The sequence below is a fragment of the Dermacentor albipictus genome, chromosome 1 (genome assembly GCF_038994185.2).
Source record: "Dermacentor albipictus isolate Rhodes 1998 colony chromosome 1, USDA_Dalb.pri_finalv2, whole genome shotgun sequence".
Taxonomy (NCBI): Eukaryota; Metazoa; Arthropoda; class Arachnida; order Ixodida; family Ixodidae; genus Dermacentor; species Dermacentor albipictus.
Window position 1 is genome coordinate 446,388,901 of NC_091821.1, and position 16,672 is coordinate 446,405,572.

The 16,672-nt window shown below is 44.4% G+C and overlaps 1 long non-coding RNA gene across 1 annotated transcript; it reads right to left on the bottom strand.

Annotated features, from left to right (window-relative positions):
- Window positions 1-3,828: 3,828 nt before the first annotated feature.
- On the bottom strand, window positions 3,829-15,249 carry LOC135915338 (uncharacterized). The gene is made up of 3 exons (XR_010568597.2): window positions 14,894-15,249; window positions 13,666-13,771; window positions 3,829-7,652 (listed from the first exon to the last, which is right to left on the bottom strand). It is a non-coding gene; the product is annotated as an uncharacterized lncRNA (long non-coding RNA).
- Between the last annotated feature and the right edge of the window lie 1,423 nt (window positions 15,250-16,672).

Sequence of the window (16,672 nt, forward strand, 5' to 3'; positions counted from 1 at the left end):
CTAGAAATGTCAAGGTGCTCAGTATTATTGGACACTAACATCGACTCCGGGCTCACGCAAGCAACACAGATTGGTTGATGAGTAGACGAAGCCGGAAATCCGGCTATAGAAAGGCACCTCACGTGAACAATAACAAAACGGATATTACGAATTCTGAAAGGTAAATCGCAGAGGGAAATAAAACGCTACCACAAATGCTATCCCAATTGTGCGGCTGCTTTGTAGAAAAAAAACACGCATTGATGGGCATTGAATTGACGACCGTAGCATCCTAACATCTGTTAATGCCTATTCGAAAGTTAACATCGCGAAAATCGTTCACAATGCATTTGATGAAAGAGCATTCATAAGAGCATCAAGTGATCTCATCTCAAGCGCGTTGGCAGAGAGATGTAATGGGCCGTGAATGAAATTTTTACTTGAGGCGTGATATCCATGGGTTCGTTCCTTTTTCATGTGATGTAATAGTTGAAAGAAACACGGGTGCTGTAAGTGACGGCGTGGTTCCGAGCCGCAGGCTCATTTCGCCAATTTGAAAGTCCTGAACGCATGCAAGTTCGACATATAGTAAAACCACAATTTTCTAGGAATTTCTTTCATTAAATTCAATACGTTTCTTATCCGTTCCACCGGCTCGCCCTTGTTTTAGCAAGAGAAAAACTTCGCCTTCGAGTGTTTCAGTAACAAAAATATAAGAAGGATGAAAATGTAAAAGAACCGGCCAGATTAAAAAATTTCGGGAGCGCTGCTAGATTTTCGTCAGCGTCGTTGTGATGATGATGACGATCACGGTCATCGGTTACAGTGTCGAATATTAAAGCAGTTATGGGTCCCAATTACCCTTTAAAAGTTTTTCTCAGTTAAAAGGCTATTTCCATATCAATATACATATGCGAGGGCATCTTTCACCGCGAAACGGCATTTCCATCATGTCTGATTTGTGAAATCTTTTTGTTTTCTTCAATTAGGCTGATATGCATTTCTTATTGTCTATTAGGCATGTCGGTATCATATAGCCGTGAAGTTAGTCCATGATCCAAGTATCCATGAACAGTCCCCCCCCCCCCCCTATAACTCCGAAAAAGAGAGAACTGCTTGTTGTAAAGCAAACAACATTCTGCTCAAGCATGGAGACATTATATTGCTTTGCATATATGAGTGAAGAAATTGAAGCCATTTCTATATCCCTCGCAATCAATCCCCAGGCGCACGCTCCTGAAGTTCACTTAACGCTCCTTAGGTTAGTTCTCGCACTCAACTATTTCGAATTCGATTCTATACACTACCTCCAAATCTTTGGCACTAGCATGGGTACGCCATTCGCTCCCACGTATGCGAACATTTTCATGGGACAGCTTGAAGCAGAGCTGCTGAAATCTTACCCTTTAAAACCCCACACCTATCTTCGTTACATTAACGGCATATTTATAATATGAGAACACGGTACAAGGGCCTTAACCGATTTTTCAACCATTTCAATCACTTTCACCCAAGTATTAAATTTACTGCTCAACACTCTCCTAGTCAGATCAACTTCCTGGACACGACGGTCTACATAGAAAACGGAAAACTGAGAGCGACACTTTACCGGAAGCCTACAGATAGCCAGAAATATTTAGACTACAACAGTCATCATCCACGACATTGCAAGCAAGGAATTCTTGTCGGTCAAGCGAAACGTGTAAGAAGAATCTGCTGCGAAGACCACGATTATATCCACCACCTAAATAACCTTAAATCAACGCTAGCAGAAAGGAACTATCCCCAAGTTGCTCTCAATAGGGCTTATGATGCCGCGTGAAGATTGGAGAGACAGTCGGAATTGGTGAAGAGACAGCCCACAGTAGAATCTCACAGATCACCGGCCTTTATAACAAAATAATCTAATGCACTCCCAAACATACACCCAAAAATACCACCCAATATTATCAAGTAACGAGCGTCTGCGAAAAGCGTTCCCGGATGTAGCCAGGGTTACCTATCGCTGAAACAGGAACTTTAAAGACATGTTAATGCCCGCAAAAATCAGCCAACAGCATTCCCCCGTATAAAAGCAAGTTGTCGCCCTAGGGGCAAAACCAGCAGGCACCTTCAAAGTGACATTAAAATTAAAAGCACCGCAAATAGTTATACACCTGAAGTCAAATCTAGCTTCATTGTACAAATTTGGATGTGATTTATATGCTTGAATGTTCCTTCTGCAAGAAACAATATATCGGTGAAACAGGACAATCAATGAACGTCAGATTAAACGGACATTGCGCGGACACAGCTAAAAAGCTTCCCAAAGCCGTCGCCGACCATTTCAACCAACCAGGTCATAACTTTGATGAACTTAAACTCTACATTTTACAGTCAAATTTCCGTTCAGAACGAGAAAGAAAATGCAGAGAATCATACCTTATCCATAAGTTCAAGACATTGCAACCAATAGGCATAAACGTTTCAAAGAGAGCTTTAGAATCTATTCACTATGCTAAACTTCAAGCTATAGGCGAAAACACTTACTTTGATTTCTTGGCGTATCCCCCCCCCCCGCTTTTTTTTCTTTCCTTTTTTTTGCCAGCCGGCGTGTCAGACGCCCTTGACACGCTGGCTAACGCGCGTGCGTGGACAGACCAGGGTGGGTGGGGAGGGGGGTCTCTGGCTTTGACCCTGTACACAGCGTTCCTTTACTCTCAATTCGACACGCTAACACATTTTCCCTCGTTTCCGCATCCTCCCGGCTCACACCCTCTCCCCTTTAGAAGAACCCCACCTATATATAGTGTGGCGAGGAAAGCGTACGTCACCTTGAAGAAGACAAGTCCACTTGTCGAAACGTTGGCTCCAGCATTGACCTTGTTCACGTTTTGCTCATCGTCTTGAATATCCATCTCCCGCATTCCCCGTCTTTCATATGCAACATTTGCGGCACGATCATGACCATGTATGACAAACTAATGGAACCTAGCAGGTACCGCAAGGCAGCAGCTACGGACGCTGGCCACTCGACAGCGACAATTGTCATTTAGACTGCACAACCATACCTTTAAACATAAAACGTAATTGTAGGTTTATAGAGCTTGTAACTGTGGCAATTACTTTAGACGGAGATAACCAGTCAACGAAGATGACAGAAATTGAGTCATTTTAGCATACGCCGAAGAGGCTGAAGGCGAAAGGATGCGCGTTCAAGAGATATTCATTAAATTACTTGACATTCTCATTCGAATGCGTTGTTGCGTCTTATTGTTTTCTCCCACACACTAAACAAAAATAACGCGAAACGGGAGTAAACCGCTCGTCCTGTATCGCATTCCCGTTTCTGGGTTTTTTTTACTACGTACCAGTCGAGGTAAAAATTTACTACCATGCTGACCAAGGTTTTTGTATGTAGAAACGAGAGTAATTTTTTAATCTGTGGGAAGGTTTTTAGGGACGATAGTGGGACTATATTTTTACTGCCATCACGAAGTTCTAGAGGCTATTCCTGAGAGTTATTTTTCAAGCCCATTCGCGAGTTTCTTGGTTCTGATGTGGGAGTGTTTTTTTACCTCATTCATCCAGTTTTCTAGGCTATTCCTGGGAGTTATTTTTAGGCCTATTCTCGAGTTTGTTGGTACTGATGTCGGGGTATTTTCTTACCTCGTTATCAAGGTTTCGTAGCTCTACCTGAGAGTAATTTTTCAAGCCCATTCTGTGGTTTGTTGGAGCTGATCTCGGAGTATTTTTTTACCTCGTTCATCAGGTTTTCTCGGTTCTTTCCAAGAGTAATTTTTCAAGCCCGTTCTGGAGTTTCTTGGGCCTGATGTGGAAATATTTCGAAGACAATTGAAAGATTACAAAGACGATTTCATGGATCCCAAGCATGAGGGATTGTTTATTAGTTCTGACATGTTTCTCATAAAAAAGTCAGGCATGAGTTAATCATCACAAAACTATAGCCTTATAAGATACTGTGATAAGCATAATAAATATTTGTACTAACACACAGACTGGGGGCTGGTAACTGCCCATTAGATCTCTCATAGCAAAATAAAATACATCACAACACATTCAATGTGCAATCCCACTAAAGTACAGTGAAAACAAGCAACATACAATATAAAATCTAACTGATAAATATACAGTCAGTACTAGAGACGTTCACATAAAACTCACTGAATATGCAGGTCATTCCTTGAAACAGGCAGTTGTCCAGAACATGGGTGTGCAGTGCATTCAATGGATTAGTATGAACATAACTATGCAACATAAAAATATTGCACTTAAGGCCAAATGGCATCTGCTGCTAATGGCCATTACTGCGCTAGACAAAATGAAACAACCATGTGGTAAATACAGCAAGCATTCGTACTATCACATTAGTGCCGGCCACTGCCCACCATATCTCTCACTGCAAAAAAAACAACTATCAACGCATTCACGATGTAGTGAAACTAAAGCACAGTGAAAACAAAATGACACACAATACAAAATCTAACTCACAAATACACAGGCAGTACTAGAGATGTTGACATTAGACACACTGAATATGCAGATCATTCCTTCAAACAGGCAGTTGTCCAGAACATGGGTCTGCAGTGCATTCAATGGATGATTATGGACAAAACTATGCAACATAAAAATATTGCACATAAGGCAAAATGACATCTGCTGCTAACGGCCACTAGTGCCTCAGACGAAATGAAACAACCATGTGGTAAATACAGCAAGCATTCGTACTATCACATTAGTGCCGGCAACTGCCCACCACATCTGTCACGGCAAAATAAAAACTATCACAACACATTCAAGATGTAGTGAAGCTAAGTCAGTAGTAGAGATGTTCACATTAGACCCACTGAATATGCAGACAATTTCTTCGAACAGGCAGTTGTCCACAACATGCGCGTGCAGTGCATTCAATGGATCATGAACAATACTATGCAACATAAAAACATTGCACTTAAGGGCAGCTAGCATCTGCTGCTAATGACCATTAGTGCCCCAGCGAAATGAAACAATTGTGATAAATACAGCAAGCATTCATACTATCACATTAGTGTTGGCAACTGTCCACCATATCTTTCATTGCAAAAGAAAAACTATCACAACACATTCAAGATGTAGTGAAACTAAAGTACAGTGAAAATAAACAAGTGACACAATATACAAAACTCTTCAGTATTGCAACAAGCAAATGAGAGGGCACTAGAGATTACCATTAGACCCATCGATAGCATACTGACCTTCAAACAGCTAGTTGCCCAAGACATGGGTGCACAGTGCAATGAATGGATAGTTAGGAAGAAAACTGCAACAACCATGAGCAACATGTTCTATAAACTTTCAAACTTTCTAAAAAATGACCTCACTCAGATAAGGAAAATGGTGATTGCTAATACACACGACAAAACATATATGTGAAAACAGCCATTAACTGATACTAAAGCCCCTCCATACACGTTTCCGCTGACCAGGTTAAGTACCGCCAACCTACCCTCTTCCTCCACGCTCCTCTGCCACTCACCCCCTTAGCTTCCGGTGTCAAGCGGAATTTCCGTAGCTGCAGCTTCCTGTTCCGAGTGGAAGTAACGCTATGTTTTTCTTAACGTTGTTTACTTTCGCGTCGATGGAGAGGCCTTAATTGCACCAGCTGCGGTTTAAACTGTGAATGCGATTCCATCCAAGTACCACCGCCTATTGCAATCAGCGATCTGATCGTGTTCGCTGTTTCGCGTCAACCTGCGACGGGTTGTGCCACGAGAGACAACGTACAGTGGAATGTAGTGCCTGGGCGCTTGGAGACCACTGCCGTTTTTCGTGCATTTAGAAAACAGCGACCACGAATTACTACTTCAGCGGAATACAACAGCTTGTCGCCTTTGCATTCTTCTCATGGTGACTCCCACAGCTCTGCTAAGCACGCGTGGGCGTCTCACCATCGGCAGTCAAAGCGGAAATTCCCGCAGAACAACTTCAGGAAGCGGTAACGCCGGAACCGGAAACTTTTAAACTGGAAATGCTGGAACCAGATTTGGTGTGAGGGGAAAAGGCGGCGCACAACAAAGGTTGTCGCTACTTAAGAAAGCGGCAGTGGCACGTGGATGGAGGGGCTCTAACTGATACCACTCCCCCTTGTGCTCAAAGAAAACATATGCAGCCCGTTTTCCACACAAGAGGAACACGTTGCACAACTGTATTGCAGTATACTTATGGGTACAAGCCAGATTTCAATTTCGTTGCCTAAAAATTGTAGTGCTTCTTAGATAGACTAAAAGGGAATTGAGCGTGTTGCCCTTGTCCGTTTCTAGGCATGCAGTTGTGATGGATGCCATATGCTTGTGTGACAAATTGAACATGGTGCTATAGGTACGACTACAAGGATGTATATTTGTAGCTGCCCTCAAACCCCTTCATGTTGCCAGTCAGCATCTATGGTGTATCTTTGTATTGCTCATCTAACACTGTTTATACAGAGAAGGCATGTCTGAATACCAAACCACCTTATTCTCCAGTTACTTTAAAGTGAATGCGTTGTGACAAAGTGTAATGTGAGAAGTCCATGATAAAGAAAAAAAAATTTCTAATTCAACTCCCTCCTGAATTACCAATTTCTGGGCCATTAAGTTTTGCATAATACACTTGTGATTAACACAGAGCCACGTTGGCCTAACCCTAGTGGCACAGGACATCCTTCAAGTTATCAGTTGGTACAGAATCATTGAGCATGCTGCTGGTGCTTTTGCCCCCGCTGAGAATACCTGTGGAATACTAACACACATTTTGTTGCTGAAGGTCCATTACAGAAATACTAAAGTGAAACAGTAAATCATTTTATACTGATAAAACAATCTTTCAGAACTGTATTCATGAACATTGTGGCAATAAGAGGATTATTAGAAGAGAAAATGAAGATTTAACTTTCATTTTTCAAGTTTTATGCAGTGCCCGCACATCAGGGTGGAGTCATACTTCAACTAAGTATATTCTTTGACACCTTTACAACAGAATTCATCAATATTGGCCAGTAGAACATTAGCTAGACCCGAACAGACACCGTCAAATTCCATATCACAGCGAGCTGGTGCAGGAACTATATGGTGGTGGTGGCGACACCAGTTTTCGTTTTTGCAAGTTATCTGGCTTATCAAGCCAATTCTCATGGTGGGAGTTGTTTTTTCGGTGTTGTAGAAGAATGATTTAATAAAGCTCAAATAAATTTTCTTTTTCGTGTCCCTTTAAAGCAAGCACTGTGCTACATGGCTTGGGCAACCTGTCAGCCACAGAACCCACGAGTGCTTTTGTTAGGCAAAATAATTTTGACAGAAACTTTCTTGAGGATATGCATCTGAAAATTTTTTTTTAAAAATTGACTAAATCCAATGCTTTCACCTGCGGCTTTGTGTAGCAAAAATCCAGAAAGCAGTGCTCAATAAATGTCAAAATCCTGTGGGCCTTTTTCGAGTAGATAACGTGGAAAACCCAGAACAAAGCGAAAAGGCAGGCCAGTGACGCTCTCACAAACAATCGCTGCGCATCCATGTGTAGCGCCTCCCTTCAACCTCTTCTTTTGTAAAAGGAGCCTTAAGGAGGCCCCCCGCAAACTGAAAGCCCGAGTTGTTAGCATCCAGGCGCAGCCTCTTCAGCAGGCTCTTTTCACCATATACACCGTCGCCGATGTCTACCTGTGAAACAACAGAACAAGCACAGATTAATTTTCTACACTTTTGATCAAGGAAAGGTTAGGAAATAAGGTAAGGTTTGCAAAAACGGAAGTAGCTGCTTCTTGTTGATACGGTTTAAAGAACAAAGTACCCTTACGTATACCATACATGCGTTGTGCTGAGCTGTGTACTTTCACCTAAGACTAGAAAGTATTGAGAACTTCAATGCAAAAGAAAGACATTCATCTGCCTAGCTCTAAGCAAATGCGTTCCACCCCTTGGCACACAATGAAATCTGGTGCTGTTCTAGCGATTAGCACACACTGAAAGCTTCAAGCCCGATTTAGTATTAGGCCAAGGGTCAAGATGTGCTCGATTATAGTCGGATACAACTTTAGAAAAACAGGGGCGTTTACTCCTCCGAGGCGGATGCACACGAGCATCCACTAATGGGTGCGCACTCTGGACTGACGTCATGCGCCGGACGGCCGGTGGCCCGCCGTCGAAGATGGCCGCCCGGGCTTCGAACTGGGCCAAGTCGCGTCAGCTGTGCGTGTCAATGCCTCGTCACAGTGAATTCCCAAACTGTTTGTCATTGTCTATCATGCCGGAAATATTACTGCAAGCTTACAATGCGGCATCTGTGCCACGTGCGTTTATTCTAAGCCGTGATCCGGCGAAGAAACATTGCAGCGAGCATCGCTGATGCTGCGCTACGCTTTGCCTGAAAACAGGATGCCTCGGTGACTGCTGCAAACACACATCCTGCCTGTTTGTTTCATGTCTTTTTTATTTCGCTCCTGAGTGAAGTTAGGACAATAAAGTTTGCCAAAGTCTGGTGCCTGCTGTCAGCGGCGGGTGAGTTCGTGTACCGTGTCGCTGCATTTTTTCGTCGGACGGGGTAAAGTGATGGAGCAAAACCATTCTGAGGAGAAATTAGAAAAGCGTGCGCGCATGAAACAAACCTACGAGCGTCTCAACAGAAAATATTTGACAAAGAAGCCTCCAATGCAAAGATTTGTCGCCGTCAACTTAGCGTGAGTGATCGTTGTCAACAGTGAGATAGCCGAGCGTCTAACGGCGGTGTTCGAGCGTTGTGTATAGCACCGTCGATTGATTTCTTTCCACCAGTGCTCACCGCGCATGCAAGCTGTAGAATGCGTGCTGTGGCACAGTCACGCATAAGTTGTGTTGCCAGCGTTCCTGCTTCCATGCGTGTTTGCACTTACTCATATTTGTCCTTTCATTTTATATTAGCATTTGTTTTTGATAGTTTTCTTTCAGCAAAGTCCTTACACATTTTCATTAGCCAATCTCATTCAAAGCACTAACTCCTGTACACTGCAGGACTGGTCTCTTCCATCTCATTAAAACCTTTCTCACTGGTCTACCTCGTCTTCTCAATCTGCCTACTCGCTGCGTTTTCTGTCCTTGTTTCTTGTGTTGTTGCTGCAATGTGATTAACCAACTTGCTCAAAACAAATTTTGATCGCCTATCAAAACAGAAAGGTTTTGAGATACATTTTTTTAAAAGCGTCATGTGGGTTGCACAGTAACTTTGCCTCTTACCTCTGTTCATGTTTATGCGTCAGTGCATGTGGCAGCTAGCCAGAAGTGCACATGAAAGGCTGCATATTGTGAAACACCTTGCTATGCTGTTGCATTTTTCATGCATTCAGTAATAGTAAACAAACGGTTCCGCTGCCTATCACATATGATGGCGAAAATTTTCAGCACGAATAACAATGTGCAGTGGGGTGTGATTTCTGTCTGACGCATTCGCCGTTGCAAAGACATTTTTCAATGAATGGAGCCCAGCAAAGTAGTGCACTGAGAGCTTTTGCAACTTTCACCATTTATTACTTCACAAATGACATTGTCTGAACCTGGCCGTTGATCGACATGCCGATGGCTTGTAAATTAAATAATTGCCTCAATAAAACACATTCAACTTCACTCAGCAATTTTTAGCACAATGCTAGCAGAGCTATTCAGGGTGAATAATTGTGCTTACATTGGCTTACATGTGCTTACATGTGCTTACATTACTTGCCCGGTCAGATAAACAAATACAACAATGGCTGCGGTATGACTGTGATTTGACGTGCAGACTGTTAATGGTGCCTTTCAAGCGTGCCCTTGACTGCTGCTATTAATACTAGCTACCCGCCTGGGTATATTGGGCCTAACTAAGCTAATGATGTTTGATAATAGTTCTCTTATTCGCATTGCTTGCCTGGGCCAGGTAACCAAAATAAACAATGCCACCACATGAATTAGTGTTTGCATGCAAGCTGCCAACAGTGGCTGTAATTCTCACATTGATTGCTGCCATTTCACCAACAGTGGCGACGGCTTGACTGCGCTTTGATGTGCCGACTGCTAATGGTGCCTTTCAAGCGTGCCCTCGACTACTGCTATTAATAGCTACCCGACTGAGTATATTGGGCCTAACTAAGCTAAAGATGTTTGATAATTGTTCTCTTATTCGCGTTACTTGCCTAGGCCAGGTAACCAAAATAAACAATGCCACCAAATGAATGTGTGTTTGCATGCAAGCTGCCAACAGTGGCTGTCATTCTCGCATTGATTGCTGCCGTTTCACCAACAGTGGTGACGGCTTGACTGGGCTTTGACGTGCAGACTGCTAAAGGTGCCTTTGAAGCGTGCCCTGATGACTGTTATTTCATCACAGGGCCCGTCATGCTCATAAGTGGCTGCCCAATAGAGTATTTTGGGCCTTCTGACATTGGCATTATTCATCTCAAGGGGCTGGAAAAAACAGTAGGGGCAGGACAACTGCACACAAAGCACAATGTGCTTTGGCGTGCAGGCTGCTAAGAGTGGCTGTCAATTTCATTCACGTTGACTACTGCTTTTTCGTGTGAAGCTGGACAGTGGCTGCCCGAATGAGCGTTTCGGGCCCCACATAGTTATTCAGAGTTAATAACTGCATTTGCATTCAGATTTTCCGGCATTTCGGCACGTTTCCATGCCAACGCTTATATTGAGCATGATCTGTGCAGGACGTTGCTTTTTCAGAATTGGGCTTCCATTAGAAGGAATATGTCATCAAATGAACCGCTTATTAATTTGAGAGGTCACGGGAGAATGCTTGGCTGCTGTGCTTGACACACAGTACACCGCTTCAGTGATGGGAGATCCATTGTTGCGCTTGCCGAGGTATGTGTGGCTGGCAGGAGATCTGGACCTCGCTTCACGCAGAGTCAGAAACGAGGAGAGTTTTCTCTGCGAATAATTCTTTATACAATGTTTACATGTTGTCGTCGTTATCAGGACAGAGACCAACAGAGCAGCTGCAAGCTGCTTAAATAACACCCCTCCGTCCAAAGATCCCCCAGACAGTCCCCAAGGACGAAACAAGGTCGTGAGAGAAAGGGTCCGGGCAGCCTCCAGGGTCCTAACGCCGCTCTCAGTGGCCGGCGCTTCCTTGAACTGCGCTGCGGCGTCAGGACGATTTGGCGGTCGGTCAGAATGGTGCGCCGGGCAAGTTTTATGGCCCGCATAGGACAAAGGGAACCAACTGCAAGGCACCGGGTCGAAACAAAGCCCTCCTTTGGAAACTGTCCCAAACACAGCAGGAGTCGTTTGTGGTGTGGGCGCCGCCGGACAAGGGGGGGGGGGGGGGTTGCATTGCTGGCGGGACGGGGAGGGGCCGAATAGCAGTCCGTGATCCGGTGTCTGCTTCTGTCGTGGACGCCGTGCACGTAGTCGTGTCCGAAGCAGGCAGGCACCATGCGGGGATGAATGCTGCCTCCACAGTCGACAAACCATAGCACTGGCCTTCCGTCAGGCAAATCCCAGGGCACAAACATAACACAATATACGCTTCGAGAACTCGTTAGTGAGATCTCGATCGTCGGTATCTCGTTGTGGTGAAAGAAATCGTGCACACGACCTCAGCGCACATGTGTCCTTCTTCGTGCTGCTGCTTCTTTTCTCCACATTTTGTGGGCGTTTTCGCGAGGGCGTCGATAGTTTGCCACCTGACATATGCGAAGCTGTGACCTCCCTCCTCACCTTTAACACGGTGCTTTCGCTGACACCGAGCATCTTGGGTTTGTAATGGTTGCGATAAATGCATTGTTTTATATAAGTACTGGTTCAGTAGCAACTGATTCATTTGAAGCACGGAACAGGAGTAGTAAATGGGCCGTGTACATGTAAACAAGCACAAATGCCATGCAGAGTTGCTCTTTCTACTTTTGCCACTTGCAATGAAGCTAAAGAGCAGACGACGGGCAGCGTTGTGGAAGGCATGGGGTTATTTTTCTGTCGCGATCTGGCATGTGCTGTAGCACATGAGAGCTCTACTAAACCAGTCATCAAAGTCTTTATTTATACTGAGAATTGCGCGTTTCCTAAGCACGATTTTTTGAGCGGGATTATTTTAGTCGCGGAGGCAATCGGACGTCGCGCTTCATTAATCTGGGCGGGGCCTCCCCTGTTTTCTAAATTTGTATCCGACTATAGTGACGCACAAGTGCTCGAGAACTATTGAACAAGACGCACTTGTTTTCGATTTACTGACTGCACTTGGGTGTAAAGCTTTTGTCTGAGAAATGAATAAACCAGATACACAAGCAGCATTTTCTTAGCACAGTTTTTAATAGGTACTGGTACCTTCAATTTAGAAAGCCCTGTATATTGGGCCTCATCAAACTAATTTCATAAAAGGTTTGGCAAGGTAGAAGCATAGAATTTTAGAGTCATAAGAAGACAGGTGAAATGAGTTATTTATTGCAATTATTACTCAAATTTAAAATTTAGGTCCCTCATCCCAATGAGAAATTGATGCAAGCAGTTTGTACATGTCACATAAGCATTTAGATATCAAAAATACGGATTAAAGAAAACCGTTTCTTGAAGGTTCATTATTGCAAGCAGTCATGGCCTCGAGGAGAAATACCTTCTTTTCCTGTCGGCAGAAATGAGGCTCGAGTATTTTATTGACACATATATATGCCCATGCATATATGTTATCTCTGCTGTAAAGCTTTTTTTCATGTGTATGCAAGGCGTGTGTGTAACATCTCATTGTGCACAAAATCAAATCCATAAGAACCCGACAAGAAGCTAAACAAACAAGAGAGCAATCCCAGTGACAAGCCATGTTAAACCAACGAGGTAGCCATCCCAGTAACAAACCGTATTAAAAATTTTACTGACATGAATTCTGACCTTTGAAACATAACATGTGTATATGAATACTATCTACATTAGAGCAATGGGCAACTTTAAGCAATGGCTACGCCAACATCAGAACGATGTGGATGAGAAAAGAGTGGCATCAAATGCTTGGAGTGGAGCATGCAGCAATGACTAAACACAATAGTGACTGGATAGTGTCTAGCATAATCGGCCAGGAAAGAAATTGGAAGCCATGCCTGTACCCGGATTCCCTGGAGATGCAATCAACAGGACACACGTTTATCTGAAACCAAGGAACCCATGCCCATCTTATGCTAAAACTTACATAATTAAATATGCACTTCCACTTTTTTTAGCCTTATTGTGAACAAGGCTTCCATATGGAAGCCAAAATGTATTGCTTTTATTGTTGTATTTGGTTGGTCTATGTCTGTCTTTGTCATGTTTCATACCGACCACACAGGCTTCTCTGAAACTCTTGATGATACAACTTTTGTGCGAAAGCATTGCTTAAGGCACTTTTGCGTAAACCATGTCTTTAGGTGGTACAACGCATTTTTCTAGACACTCTAGAGCACCTTATTCAAGGCACGAAATCTGAATTCATGGTTCTTAAAAAGGCATTTTGGCTAGATTAATATAGTCTATATGGAGTATATAAGGCATAATTACTCAAGCGCCCAATTATATTTAACTCAGAGGAGGCTACTTTAGGTAAATTCATTAAACTGAGGGCACTCCACCAAAACATAAAATTCGTGATCAGCCACTAGAAATCCTGAAAATGGCAATACAGTAAAATGATTGCATATAACACAAATGTATCCTACAACTCGAAAGGCAGCGCCAGTTTTGTACGCACCTTTGAGAAAGCACACAGATCACGTGCTTTATTGTCGTGCTGTCCAGCTTCCAGCAGTGCAGCAGGTTCCTGCTCGATGTAGGGATGCCTCCAGAATCCGCATAGCCTTCAAAAGTAAGAAATGTTTAATTTATTGTGCTGTGAACCTGGGAATTTGTGATTTACCAGTGTCATGTGGAATTGCAAAGAGTCTCACACAGCCAGCTGCATGAATTTGCGCCTGGTTGCACAAATGTCTCTTTGTTATATCTAAGGAGGTTACACTGATATTTTGTAACAAGTGAAGTTTCAGGAAGGAACGAAATCAGCAACAACAGGCTACCAGGACAATCAAAAACAAAACTCATATATGCAGTAAAACGTGGCGCATTGGATTAAACAAAAATATTGAGCACATGAAAAGCATTCTGAAAGCTAGATCGCGATTTTGTAGCGATGCTATTCCTTTTCGTTAGTGGTCTGACCGCCGCCCCGGCCCGTGCTACGTACTGGAACAGCCGGTCGTTTGCGGTGGGCGACAAGAGTGGTATAGGATCGAGGGGTAAGTATCGCTACAAAATCGCAGTCCTTACTTTATTACGCACTCCCGTATAACCTACGATTGCAAGAGCTGGCATCCCGTTCGTAAGAATTGGTTGGTCTATGTCTTTCTTAAAGGCCGGTGTCTGAAATGTCTCGATTAAAAATAAACTTCGTTACTGTAATATCGGCGTATGTCGGTTTTGCAACATAGAAGACAAATACGCAAAGACACTCAATAACATAAACAATACACAGGTTCTCGCGACGTGGTCCTCCAAACCAAACTGTATACATACAAAAATCTTCATACAAGCTTCTATCCGCTTAAGCGTCAAACATAGGAATCGTGTGCCAACGCGCGAAGCCCATGATACATCCACGGATACATTACACATGTACTGTACTTGCGGGAATGCATATATAACGAATAACTTCTTGCCAGAAAACTACCGAACGAACAGCAACTTTCAGTGTTTTCATAATTGTGTGCCCATTCAGGCATAGCAATCAAGGCGGGTAGCATATATTTTACAGCAGAATGCAAGTACGCTGTAATATCAGAGGAAGCCTTCGTGAAATTGCTTGCTAAATGTGCACAGCAAGACGGCCAACCTACGATCAGAAAGCGCTTTGCTCTAGCTAGTACACAACGTTCATTACGTAAATCATAAGTTCAAGAATGCGCGCAAGGGCCAAACTTGCTTACCTTTCAAAAAGACTTGGCCAACGCTCCTTCGTCTCAAAGGTACCGAGGCACCGACGTCTTTCTGGCGCAAGCACTGTAGAACTTCCGATGAACTCCAACTCCACAAAAGCACAACCTTCAACAGCCTTCCATACACTACGATTCGAAGCTCCAGTACCAGACTTTTCACGGGAGCGTGGGCAGAACAAAGGCAGCTCTCGGACGGGCGCTGTAGTAAGACACTCACTGTCGACACTGGTAGATCGCACGAAGCACACGGCGAACTAACGGCGTTACACGAGTCCGGAGGGTTTGCGATGGTTACTGCACACGACAAGGAGCACATTTTGTCTAGGCACTTCTAAAATATAACTCAAATACCGCCTTACTGCAGTGCGCATTTCTGACAGCCAACGTGGTATGTCGACCAAACAAATACTGCAGTGGCGCCACTCTGCGGTTTTTAGAAAAATGTGTCGTAAATGAGAAAATTACGTGTTTTTTTCCTCACAACAATCGGTAGGGACACTTTAACAAATTCCTTGGGTACAAAAGTGTTAACTTTGTATAAATATGCACTTTTTTATACGCAGTTTAAGAAAATGTACTGTATATATAAAAAAAACGAAGCGGATGTCGCCTTCAAGATTCGCAACCGCTTCAGTCGCATGCAGTTTGCAAAAGCACGGCCTTCGAAATCAGACTTTGTCGCTCAAACGAAACTGTAGCTGGGAGGAGGGCAGGCATTTAGGCCCCAATTGTTGGGTTTACAGTGCCTAGGTAGGCTTCCTTATTTATAAAGAATATACAGGGACTAACGCCGAACCATGAGCGAGCTTTAAGCAGGGGACACACGGTACGATTCGGCGTCCGATCCAACGTGCGTGTAACCGAACGGTCGAGCGGCGCGTAAGCTCCGCCCAGATCCAGCCCTCCTCCCCCTCCCCCACCCCCCCCCAGCTTGAGTTCAGATTCACGTCGAGAAACGCAATATAAAAACTCTGCACAACACTGCTTCGCTTTACGTGAACACTGTCAATAAAATTATGCCCCTGCAAGTGACAGAACACTTCACGACGGCGCGTTGTCCACTGACGGCTCCGGTAACAGCCAGCGATACGGCCGGCAGGCATAGCTAGGCGGACGCTGCGGCCGACGGCGCTTGTTTCAGCCCGAGCTCGATGAAGAGGGCTTATTTTTGCCAAAACAATTAACGCTGTGCACTTAGGTAGCCCGTAATCAAATACAATTGGTTTACTCGACGCAGTCGTTGCGAAGGGCAAACGTGCAAGCGAAGCGAGCAGCCTCGCTCGGACGGTCGGTGCATAGAGATCGGTGTGTGCTGTTTGTCCGCGGAAAGGCCCTCGCGTCGCGGCTCCCGATTTCGACGGTAGCTTAGTGCTAGTGTACTAGGCGCTGTTTTGCATCATAAGCACATGTTCGAGATAACTTTATTGAACTGGTAACTATTTCGTGTCGGCAACAAACTGCAGCAGGCAAGGGAAAAAAAAAAAGACGGCGAGAAACCGGCCTGCCAGCGCCGCCTCCGTGGAGGGAACGTCAGAGAACGTCACATCAGCTGCGGCCAAACGACGGTGCGGAGTGTGCGGTTGTCGGACACATCGGACGATGAAAATTTGCCCGGTTTGTCGCACGCCGGACGTCCGATCCGGCGCTTCGGCACGGCAAAACACCTCGATTCCGGCTGCCGTTCAGGCGCGTCGGACGCCGGATCGGACACCGAATCGGACCGTGTGTCTCCCGCTTTTAGTTGGCGAACACGAGCCCATCAGCGCGCCG